Genomic DNA, 13,047 nt, shown 5'->3' with positions numbered 1-13,047 from the left:
AATACCAGAGAATCCTAATAAGGCGAAAGGAAAAAAATCGACTACGTAGCTTAGTAACCACCACAAATAATTAGTGATACCAAAAAACATAAAAGGACTGAAACAACAGGAAGTTGGTGCTTTTATCCCATGAATCAACAAGGCTCTTGCATAAGAGGTCTTAAACATATTCATGTGGATACCAGAAAAAGCGGAGTGCTATTCCTTAAACTTGGTTTGATTGCAACCAAGAGATGTAGCATAAATAAGACCATTTGTCCATTATTAATGATCTATTGATTTATTGTTCTACTCTAAGTCCCACTCTTTTTCAGTCCAAAACAACAAAAGAAACTAGATAGTAACCACAAAGATTAATTAGTGATACCAAAATACACAAAAGGACTGAAACAACAGCAAGTTGGTGCTTTTATCCCATGAACAACATCGCAGCTCTTAAACATGTCAATACCAGAAAAAGCAGAGTGCTATTCCTTAAACAATGAAACTTGGACTGATTACTCTCAAGAGATGTAACATGAATAAGATCATTTGTCTGTTATTAATGATGAGGGCCTAATGGTCCATTGATACGTCATTTTACTGCTTAGTCCCTCTTTTTTTCGATCCAAAAACCGAAAAGTAACAAGATGAAAAAGTACACAAAATTCATAGAGAAACTAGATCATTGATATTTTGACTTCTGAGGGCCAATATAGGTTATCTATTCATGGTGCTTAACTTATCTGACATCATGTGTGGCACTATATTAGCAAATTTCGTAGCCCCACACATATCATAGGGCATTCACCTTGGTTTTTCTAGTAGGCATTACACCTGGTTTGTTCACTACTTTCTTGTTGCACATTATATATTCATCAGTCATACAACACAGATAAGCGTGTAAACTATGTCAATAGTTGATGTTCCTACGTTGTAGCAATAGTTTTGTTAAAACTATTCAATAACTAAACTGTGAAAGAAATTGCATTGTTTAGAATAAGTTACTCAGACATGTACCAAATGTTCAGAAGCAACTTGTTTTGGTTTTTAACCTCTTTGGCCTATCCATCTAAATTTTCCTTCTCGACAATTCTAAATTTTCCTTCTTGAGAATTCTGTTGTACTTTAAACATAATTCAGAAACTTTGGCTTATTAAAAATGTACTCTTTTAAGTTTTTTTTCTCCATCTTGTCTCAGTCTCGTTGCTTCATCTTGTGCCTCTTCTCTTTATTCTTCTCTAATATTTATTCATTTTTCTACATCTACCAATTATAATAGTTGTGAATCTTCTTTAACTTGTGTTTTTATTTGCCTTCTCTTCTATCCTTGTTTGATCATATATGCTAAGAAGAAAAAAAACTTTTAAATAGAGTATAGACAAGACAATTTTATTTTTCTTCTTTTTTAAATTCATTGTGTATGGTAAGATACAAGTATGGTTTAGACCCATACCAGTGTGGGCCTGAACCAGTATAGGTCTGATACTCGAGATTCAATTCTTCGACCTGAACCCGTACAAGTTTCGACTCTTGAGATTCAAGTATTGTTGAAATGGACAACAATTCAAGATAATACTCATCAAGGGCAATAAAATGACATCACCAATATAACATTGTGTCAAAGTTTGTGTCACAGAAAATGGGTAACAATTCCAAGAACAAGGACAAGACCCATTAAAGGTGGCATCATTTTATTCCAACAGAGAGGCAAGTAGAGATTACAGCAAATTGTATGACCAATACATGAAGCAAAATCATGTTGATTGCTCTTAAAGATCTTTTGCTTAGTCAATACATAAATATTTGGTTTTGCTGCTCAGTTAAAACACTAGTAGAAAATATTTGGTAATATCCTCCATGAAATTGAACACTAAGTAGATGTAAGTTTCTAGCTTCTTGTATTATCCATCACTACCTCTAGTGACAAACAAATGATATGATAGAGAAATTTTATACCAATAAGCACATTAGTAATACAAACATAAATTAGAATGCTTAAAGAATTTGCCCTATTGACTCGAAACACACAGACATTACATAAGAAGTTCAAATAGAAAATAGAATTTGCCCTATTGACTCAGAAGCACAGACATTACATAAGAAGTTCGCATAGAAAATTATATTTCAGTAGGCAATGAAAACATCAATTTCAGTAAGAATTAATTAAATCATAAGATTAGAATGCTTAAGACTCCACAAAGTGAAACATTAAATAAGAAGTTTCAAAAGGTGAAGATATATCATTGTTTCACTAACATACCCTGTATCACTAATTTTACTATATCTGTACTGATATGCAATAAACTAATCATCTTTGAAATCATAGAAAATATCAATGGACTTATGCATGAGAAAAAAAAAGGGGCTACACACTTGAACAGGTAGTTCAGATTGGCATTGATTCACCCTGCATCTATACACAAGCAGAACAGAAGTACCCAACTACAACCCCCATTAGAAAAGAAATTCAATTGTGTACACAAAATAAGCATGCTATTCTTACTGGCACTGGAACATCCTTAGTTTAGTATAATCTATTATACTATCATCTCATTCACAAAAAAGACCTACAATAATTAAGTAATCTATTATCTCTAACCATTAAATACTTTTGATCCATAAAACATGGCTTAATTATCAGAACACTCGTAGTGCTCTACCCATTCAACTTTTACTGTCCTAAAATGATAGATCCGTTCATTCCATCCATCCTGCATCCTCAACTCCTTACTAATACTAAAATCACAATTCAAGAATTCAGTCGTAACCCTGGGAAATTAAACACAACTACATGAAAATCAATATAACCACAGTTAGCTATAGCGAAACAATGAATGACCAATTGTTCATCATCAATAAAAATAGAAATTAAACTTTATTTTTATTTTTATATTTTTTTAAAATTTGTTACAATAAGATGCCAGTATGGTTTAGACCCATACTAGTATGCGCTAAACCAGTATAGGTCTGATACTCGATATTCAATTGTTTGACCTGAACTAGTATAGATCTGATACTTGAGATTCAATTCTTTGGTTGGAATGGACAAAAATTCAAGATTATACTTACGAAGGGAATAAAATGACATCACCATACAACATTAAAACAAAGATTGTGACTCTTTAGCATGGAATGGATGATGATTCAGAAAAGGGGATGAAAACCAATCAAAAGTGGCATAAGTATCACATATAAAGTACATGGCAAATATTGAGAATACAAAAGAATCTAAACCCAAAGATGTAAGAAAGCAATATAAAATTTCCATGATGAATTCACTAGACAAGAACAGAGACATAAATATAACATATAAAGTGCTTGCTAATCTAGGTAGTTGAAAATAAATCTAGCATAAATACACATTACCAAATGCTACAACCAAGACACTCTCATGTCTTGCCAATATGAAGAAATGAAAAGACAATGCATGACATGGGATACCCATCATTTTTTGTGTAAGACACCCAAAAATTCACATATAATCACATAACACATCAACATCTGAAGGCCAATGCAAATAAAGGGAAAGGCAAGAGGCCTTGTAGTGCATAAAACACCCATTGTTTTGATACTCCCAACACATATAAACAGTACAGGCTTCCTGTAGATATTCCAACTACATGGTCATATTGCAGGAAACTAACAAAGGTGAATCATTCTATGTCCACCGTTAAAAGTGGATAAATACAGGAAATATCCCTTTTCATGTCTGCAATCCAATGAAGAAAAGATTGACCATCATACAATGAAGATATGGTTCTGCAATCTTGGTTCCTGGTATTGTGCATCTTTGCTTCATCATAGAACTCATTCACTAATTTCAGAATACCAGAATAAAAGAACCAACCCAAACTGTTTCTTCAGTTGAAACTGTTTCCAAGAGAAAAGATACTCCTTTCCCTCAAAAATATTATCTATATGATGCTGAGCTGCTCAATTCTTGTTTTCCCAAAACAAATTTCAAATGCAACATATATGTTCAACAAAAAAAATGCATATCAAACTTGAAGAAAATATGCCTGAGAAAAGCAAAGAAATTGTAACTTATATTGCAACCACAGTTCTTATCAAAGCCAGGATAAGCCCATCTTGCATCAAACACAGGATCCAGCAAAAGCTCTTACCATTGTCTGGATATTGCAACCAAAATGAAGATCCAAAGGAAGGGTAAGCAAAATTTTCGATCTACCCTCACAAAAGAAAGCATGCCAGAAGAACTTCTCAGATGACAAGCCAAAACCCATTAGAAGAAAATATCCAAACCAATGTATGCCAGATGACCAGTAACTAAAAAATATGATCACTAGTTCACTACAACAAAAGCTGGCACATCACATGATAGAAGTGAAAAAGTGGAGCTGCAGGTCATAACTGATCCATCTTTCAAAGTTCATCTAATCTCTGACAAGTCATTCCCACCAAGGATAATATCAAATTACATAAACACATGGCTAATTGGCAACAAAATTCTATAGCTCAAAGAAACACAGTAACCATCATTATAACTTCACAAAGTTCATCTATAACATTTTGATCCATACTAAAAAAACTAAACTCAAAGACCTAACGTTGATTGCGTTAGAACTTAACATATTTGTCTATACAATCGAAAACAACATGCAAACAATTTGAGATTTTTTTGACCCCCTTTCCAAAGACATCTCCCTCCAGAAGAACAAGAAGAAGCTGAAGCAAAATATTTGACTATGAGTGCAGATAGAACTTCTATTCTTCATGCTAACCAAAACAATAATCTTGAAATCTTGTTTGTATCAAATATGGTTGTAAGAATCTTCATCAATGAAATATTCGATCAAGCTTATTTATAAAATACCTAAAAAGACTTTAATAAAAATTATAAATAAAGATTTAAATACTTTAAACTTAACTAAACATATAACTTTTTACATATTTCAATGATGGCAAAAGATCCAAATAGTCGAGCCCAAATAATCAGGACTTACGGTTTTATAGTTGTTGTTATTGTAGTAAAAACCCAAAAGAGTACTTTTAAGAGCAAAGGTTCACAAAGTCAAAGTGAAAATAATGTCCATCCAAATGTAATTCCGTGGAATGGTTGGACTGCATTTTGGCAATAAATGAACAGCCATCAGGCCATTGGAAACCATGGCTCTATGGAATTCAAGAAAATTCAACAAAATCGGCGGACAACCTCTACAACCAAACTTGAATACCAATGGATGCAATTAACCCAATATGGAAATGGTTTTCTCTTCTTCTCCCTCTTCTTTGAACACCCTCTCCTTCTTCCTTCTTCGATGCTTCTCCCTCAACTTCGCCATAGCTAGGTTGATACCACGCAGTAGTAGGCGGTAATGATCGAAATTTCAACCGTTACCGCCCGAAACACCCTTGTATCGTCTAATACGGGACTATATCGAGTGGACCGCTCAGTAGCGAGCAGTCCGCGTATCGCCCGGTACATACTGTCCGATACGGGCGGTATGATTCGAAATCGCAAAGCTTGCTTCTAATAAGACTTGCCAACCAAGGAACTGCTGAAAATTCATCACAACAAGAATAATTAACATTTGGACGAAAAAAAATATCTAGTTCACTCATAATTCGCACTCCTAAATCTAAACGAGCCTTATCAAAAATGTAAAACCTATATCTAATACCAAATACAACCCAAGAAAGGTCAGTATCCATGTCTAATCACCAGACATATGGCTAATGCTGATGCTTCTGCAACACCACACAAAAACACTATGAATAGAACATACAGAAAACATAGAAAAAGACTAACTTCAAAAGTGCAAATTTATAAAATGTACCAAGCTTGCTGACCTTAGTAGTAGAGATATCCAACAGATGCAGCAATGCTGATGACGGTTAGATAATGTTTAAAACCAAATACCATTGGACCAAAGCAAAACACTCATGTGCCCATGCAAAACTAGATGCCCATATGCTTTCCTTTTGACAAAAATAAAAACAAAGAAACATATTTTGATGAGTAACTGTATCAAATGACCAACTTGTGCACATTAAGTGCAACAAATAATAGTTGAAAGTAGTGAGGGCCAACTAAACCAGCACAAAACAGATGCATCCATTGTTCAGAGCATTTCGGAAGACCTGCATCCATGATAATAAGCAGCATGTTACAGCAAAGAAACCCCTTAAATATAACACCATCTAATGGAAAACCTATTTTAATCATTCAACAGAAACCAGAGCATGCTTGACAAACTGCAACATGGGCTTCGTGTGGTCTCCAAACAGATAATAAACACATAAACAACACAGCCTCACCAACCACATTGATAATATACATAGAATCTGCCACAAGAGATTGAGAATTTCGGATCACAGTACTCGTGAGTTATGACAATCAAATCTTTCAAAGCACTAGAAGCATAAAAAATATTAATGCTGCAAATTGTGAAGTCCTCTGAGAGAACATAAGGAAACGCCTCAAGTGCTTAACATAATAATCAGAATTAACTTCAACCAATAGACGCTGTCATAACTCCTAACCAAAGTAGAAATCTGAGAGAATCCCAGAAGAGATGAATGAGACATTCAAATGATCTTCTAAAAAGACTTGTCCAGCAAGTAACTGCTGAAAATTCACAACAACAAGAATAATTAACAATTGGACAAAAAAATAATATCTCAAAAATTCGTGCATAATTTGCACACCCAAATCTAATCTAGCCTTGTCAAAAAGGAAAAATCTATTGTTTCATACCAAATACAATCCAAGAAAGGTCAGTTACCATGTCTAAATACCAAAATTATGGGAAATGCTGATGCTTCTGCAACTGCAAACAAAAACACTAGGAATAGAACATTCAGAAAACATAGAGAAAGACTAACTTCAAAAAAGCAAATTTATAAAATGTACCAAGTAAGCTGACGAAAGTAGTAGGATAGGGAAAATAATCAACGATTAAACAGCCAGTTAATGGAACCTCTTCCTTGAGAAACTTCTACATCCAACAAGAGATAAACAACAGACACAGCAATGTTGATGATAGGGTTAGAGCATACTGAAAACCAAATGCCATAGGTAGGTAGCAAAACATTCACATCTCTCTTTCAAAAATCTATTGTCACATGCCCATGCAAAACTAGATGTCCATCTCCTTTCCCTTGCACACAACAAATAAAAACAATCCATATTTTGATGAGAACCATATCAAAACACCAACATGTGCACATAAGTGCAACAAATAATAGTTGAAAGTAACGAGGACCCATTGTTCAAACCAGATAATAAGCAATGTATGTCACAGCAAAGAAACCCCTTAAAGATAACACTATCTAATGGAAAACCTATTTTAATAATTCAACGGAAAGCAGAGCATCCTTAACAAACTGCACCTTTGGGTCTGTGTGGGCACCACACAGATAATAACCACATAAACACCACAGCATCACCAACCACATCAGTGATACATTTAGAATCTAGCACAAAAGAGACTCGAGAATTTTGGATCACAGTACTCGCGAGTTATGACAATCTAATCTTTCAAAGCACTAGGATCATAAAAACCCTAAATCCTGCAAATTGTGAAGTCCTTTGAGAGAATGCAAGGAAAAACCTAAAGCAATTAAAATAATAATTGAAATCAACTATAACCAATAGAAGCTGTCGGAACTCCTAACCTCTCAATCTTCTGTAATTCTTATTATTTAGTGTCATATTAAAAAAACATATACAAGATAACTGAAACTAAATACCTCAAGACGGGTTAAAAAAAAAAGACAATTAAGCTGCAAATTACAAGTCTGACAAAGAATCTAAGAAGAGACAAATCAGAAATTCATATGACCTTCAAATAATACTTGCCATGCAAGTAGCTGCTGAAAATTAACAACAATAGGAATACTTAACATTTGGACAAAAACATAATATCCCAAAAAATCGTGAATAATTTGCACTCATAGATCTAAACTAGCCATATCAAAAAGGTAAAACCTATGTTTCATACCAATTACAATCCAAAAAAGGACAGTACCCATGTCTAATTACCAGACTTATGGCTAATGCTGATGCTTCTGCAACTGCACACAAAAACACTAGTAATAGAACATTAAGAAAACAAAGAGAAAGAATAACTTCAAAAGTGCAAATTTATAAAATGTCACAAGCATGCCAACAGAAGTGGCAGACAGGGAAAATAAACAACAATTAAACAGCCAATGCAGAAAAAATGAGAAGTTAATGGAACTTCTTACTTGAGACCCGTCTACATCCAACTAGAGATATACAACAGGCACAGCAAAGTTGATCAAAGGGTTAGAGCATATTTAAAACCAAATACCATAGGAAAGTAGCAAAACACACACATCTCTCTTTCAAAAAACTACTCACATGTCCATGCAAAAATAGATGTCCATCTCCTTTCCCTTGCACACAACAAATAAAAACAAACAACCATATTTTGATGAGAACCGTATCAAATGACCAACTTGTGCAGACAAGTGCAACAAATAATAGTTGAAAGTAATGAGGGCCAACTAAACCAGCACAAACTGGACATATTCATTGTTCAGACACTGGTTCAGAGCATTTCAGAAGACCTGCATCCATGATAATAAGCAGTGTATTTCACAGCAAAGAACCCCCTAAAATATAACAGAATCTAACGGAAAACCTATTTTAATCATTCAAAGGAAACCAGAGCATCCTGAACAAACTGCATCATAGGGTCTGTGTGGGCTCCATACAGATAATAACCACATACACAACACAGCCTCACCAACTGCATATAGAATCTGCCACAAAAGAGAGCTCGAGAATTCTGGATCAAGGTATTCATGAGTTATAACAATCAATCTTTCAAAGCACTAGAAGCATATAAACCATAAATACTGTGCAGTCCTCTGGCAAGGGAAAACCTCAAGTAATTAAAATAATAATCGGAATCAACTAGAACCAATAGAATCAACTAGAATCAACTAGAACCAAGGAATTGGCTAATCAAACACATTTCTTATGCAATCTCTACTGGAACTAATACTAATATGTGGTACGATCCTTGGGTGAATGGGAAAAGTATATTTCAATTATATGGTGACAGAATACGAAAAGACCTTGGGGCTCCCAAAGATTGGAAGGTTTCCGAGTTCATTGCTAATGGTACCTGGTGTCTCCCTACTCCTATTTCTCCTGAAATGTTATCACTTTGGCCGACTATCACAGCTATTCTAATCAGGAACAACCCTTCAGATGTATTTATTTGGCTTCATGACAATGGCAAATTTAGTGTCACATCTGCATGGAATCAAATTAGGCAAAGAAATAACAAGTGGCTCCCAAGCAGTTGGACATGGGATCGACCGGGATCACAGAGACATTCCTTATGTACATGGCAGGCCCTTCTGAATAAATTACCTATAATAGACAATATGAAAAGAAGAGGTATCCATCATGTTAACCGATGCTCCCTTTGCATGCAACAAGAAGAAACTGTTGACCATCTCTATTTTGCTTGTGACTATACTAAATGGATATGGAAGGAGATTCTCCAGCGATTCGAACTCAATAAAATGCCGCAATCAAACTTGCATCAAGAATTAGCTGACCTCATGCAATATTTTTCAAGAAAAGGGCCTCTTACACAATTGACAAAGGTTATATTCAGATGCGCTATTTGGTGGATGTGGAAGGAAAGATGTAGCAGAATCTTTGAGTGTCAACACACAAACAATGCTTAGCTCTTGACAGAGATTATTAGAGACTCAAGATCATGTATGGAGAACGATCTGAAAATGGAGCACCTTACACAAAGAGAAAAAGATATTTTTATTAAATTCAATTTTGCTATTAGCTAAAGATCTTGGGCATGATGTTAAAAGCTATACCCACAGGAAATCTTGGTATATCTGGACTTTAAATTTTATTTGTTGGCCATAGTTAAGAGTTATAGTCTACAGCATGTTTAGTCATAACTACCGCATGAGTACTCTACGAGTTACTTAGCTTCGTTTATAACTTGTATAGACAAAACTATTTGTAGAAACTTTACACAAAATCAATTTACTTTTACTTATCAAAAAAAAATAGAAGCTGCCGTAATTCCTAAACTCTCAATCTTCCGTATTTCCTATGATTCATCATCATACTCAAAAAACATCTACAAGATAACTGGAACCAAATACCTCATGACCTGACCAGAAGCAGGTTAAAACAAAAAGACAACTAAGCTGCAAAGTAGATATCTGACAAAGAATCCCAGAAGAGACAAATGAGAAGTTCAAATGATCTTCTAATAAGACTAGTCCAGCAAGTAACTGCTGAAAATTCATGACAACAAGAACAATTAACATTTGGATAAAAACATAAAATCTCAAATTTTTGGGCATAATTTGGACTCCTAAATCTACACTAACCTTACCAAAAATGTAAACCCACTTCTCATACCAAATACAATCCAAGAAAGGTCAGTAACCATGTCTATTTACCAGACTTATGGCTAATGCTGATGCTTCTGCAACTGCAAACAAAAAGTGCAAATTTATAAATTTGCAAATTTATAAAAAGTGCAAATTTATAAATTTGCAAATTTATAAAAAGTGCAAATTTATAAAATGTGCAAATTTAACATTCAGAAAACATAGAGAAAGACTCACATCAAAAGTGCAAATTTATAAAATGTACCAAGCATGCCAACGGAAGTAGTAGACAGGGAAAATAATCAACAAATTAAACTGCCAATGCTGAAAAAATGAGAAGTTAATGGAACCTCTTCCATTAAAACCAAATACCAAAAGAGAGCAAAACAATCACATCTCTCTTTCAAAAAGATACTGTCACGTGCCCATGCAAAACTAGATGTCCATCAGCTTTCCCTTGCACAACAAATAAAACAAACAACCATATTTTGATGAGAACCGTATCAAAATAACTGACTTGTGCACATAAGTACAACAAATGATAGTTGAAAGTAACGAGGGCCGACTAAACTAGCACAAACCGGACACAACCATTGTTCAGAGCATTTCTGAAGACCTGCATCCATGATAATAAGCGGTGTGTGTCACAGCAAAGAAACCCCTTAAATAAACCACTATCTAATGGAAAACCTATTTTTATCATTCAACGGAAACCAGAGGATCCTTAACAATCTTCATCACAGGCTCCGTGTGGGCTCCATACAGATAAAAACCATATAAACACCACAGCCTCACCAACCACCAGCCGCGTCGATGATATATATAAAATCTGCCACAAAGGAGAGATCGAGAATTTGGGATCATGGTACTAGCGAGTTAGGATAATTTAATCTTTCAAAAAACTAGGAGCATAAAAAATCCTGCAACTTGTGAAGTCCCCTGAGAGAACGCAAGGAAAAAATCATCCAATTAAAATAACAATCGGAATCAACTAAATCCAATAGAAGCTGTCGAAACTCCTAACCTCTCAACCTTCCGTATTTCTTAGGAAAATAGATCATCCAATTTCGTGTTTGAAGTGCTCGAAAACTAAAACGACATATATCAAAATTTTCCGCTCCATCATCGATCGAAAATAGATTACCCAATTCGTTCAAGACCAATTTCAACAGATCAATAACGAAAACCACAAGATTTGAAAGGCTTTTGATCTACCATCCATCAAAATCACATCTTCCGATTCGCGCAATACCAATTTCAAGTGCCCGAATCCGAAATCAACGATTAAAAGGCTTTGGATGCACCACCTATCGAGAACAGATCATCCAATTCGAAAACGAAATCAACGAAAAACGGACGGCTGAGGAATTGGGTGCACCGCCTTCGACGATCAACGGGTGGCTAAGGAGACGCGGAACGACGCATACCAGAAACCAAAACAACGGTGGCAAGGAAGGGGAGGGAGTCCCGTCACTTATAGATTTCAAGCGAGGCAGCCAACGATCCAGATCAGAGTGTAAAGGAAAGAAGCAACGGCTGAGATGGAATTCCTTCTTAGTTGTGGCCGACAAGAACGAATCGGTGGGAAGGGTCGGTCGTTGCTGCATAAGAACGGCAAGTTGGAAACACGCCGTGGGATACACGCGGTTGCCCGTGGACGGGCGGTCGGTGCTGCATAAGAACGGCAAGTTGGAAACACGCCGTGGGAAACACGCAGTTGCCCGCGGATTTCTCCAGGAAAGGTGACAGAAGGTTCCCGACGCATCCTCTCTGGTGCGCCGTTCGTTTAGAGGACAAGAAACGGTGGATTAGAAACTTTAACATAATAACAATAATAATATCTATTGTGGAAGACTGGCTTATAGGAATTCGTTCTGGACCATTTATATTTTAAAATTTTAATGATAATATTATTTTTTTAAAAATATTTTTAGACTATTTATTATTAATAGATACTTTTTTTATATTTTCTAAACATATTGCTATTTATTATAATCCTTAAAATACGTCTTATTATTATAACCCTTGCAGATTTTAAACTTGGGGTTTATCTCTTTAGGGGATCGACCTCCTTGGAACTCTATAGGGGTTCCTCCCTCCAAGTTGCTGCTCAAAGGCTGCAGAAAAGATTCATCTATTGCTTATCAAAAGAGGAGGAATACATGACTATTTATAGGGTTTCTAAACCCTAACTCTTAACAGGACTCCTACTCAAGACTCCTACTTCTAACCAACTTCTAATAGGACTTCTACTCAAGACTCCTATTCCTTTACAACTCCTAATTCTTCTTTAAGAAACAACCTTCTAACCCTAGCCGGCCTCTTCACTTCTTTAATAGGGGTCGGCTTAGGTAGGTTTTACATGAATGTCCCTCTCAATTAGGACTCTCCTAGCTAGAGTCCTAACAGACCCACCCTCTTCAAATCAGCCTTGTTCTCGAGGCTGACGATTCATGAATTTTGGGAATTTGATCTTCAAGTCGTCATAGTTCTCCCAAGTGGCATCTTCTGTTGGTAGGTTCACCCACTGTATTAGCACTTTAGTAGTGGGTCGTTGTCGTCGAGTCACGATCCGTCGATTAATAATGGCACTTGGCTGGGTCTGGAGTTCTCCTTGGATAGTCATATTTGGTGGGTAGCTTTGGGCTATCTCCAAGCATCTACTTACAACTTCTGTTTGGCCGTCGATTTGTG

The 13,047-nt window shown here is 35.6% G+C and overlaps 1 long non-coding RNA gene across 1 annotated transcript; it reads right to left on the bottom strand.

Moving 5' to 3' along the window:
* Positions 1-3,500: 3,500 nt before the first annotated feature.
* On the bottom strand, positions 3,501-12,177 carry LOC135605134 (uncharacterized). The gene is made up of 2 exons (XR_010484335.1): positions 11,378-12,177; positions 3,501-11,292 (listed from the first exon to the last, which is right to left on the bottom strand). It is a non-coding gene; the product is annotated as an uncharacterized LOC135605134 (long non-coding RNA).
* Between the last annotated feature and the right edge of the window lie 870 nt (positions 12,178-13,047).

This window comes from Musa acuminata, chromosome BXJ2-2, assembly GCF_036884655.1.
Source record: "Musa acuminata AAA Group cultivar baxijiao chromosome BXJ2-2, Cavendish_Baxijiao_AAA, whole genome shotgun sequence".
Taxonomy (NCBI): domain Eukaryota; kingdom Viridiplantae; phylum Streptophyta; class Magnoliopsida; order Zingiberales; family Musaceae; genus Musa; species Musa acuminata.
Note: the sequence above shows the minus strand (reverse complement) of the source record. Positions and strands in the feature narration are given on the sequence as shown.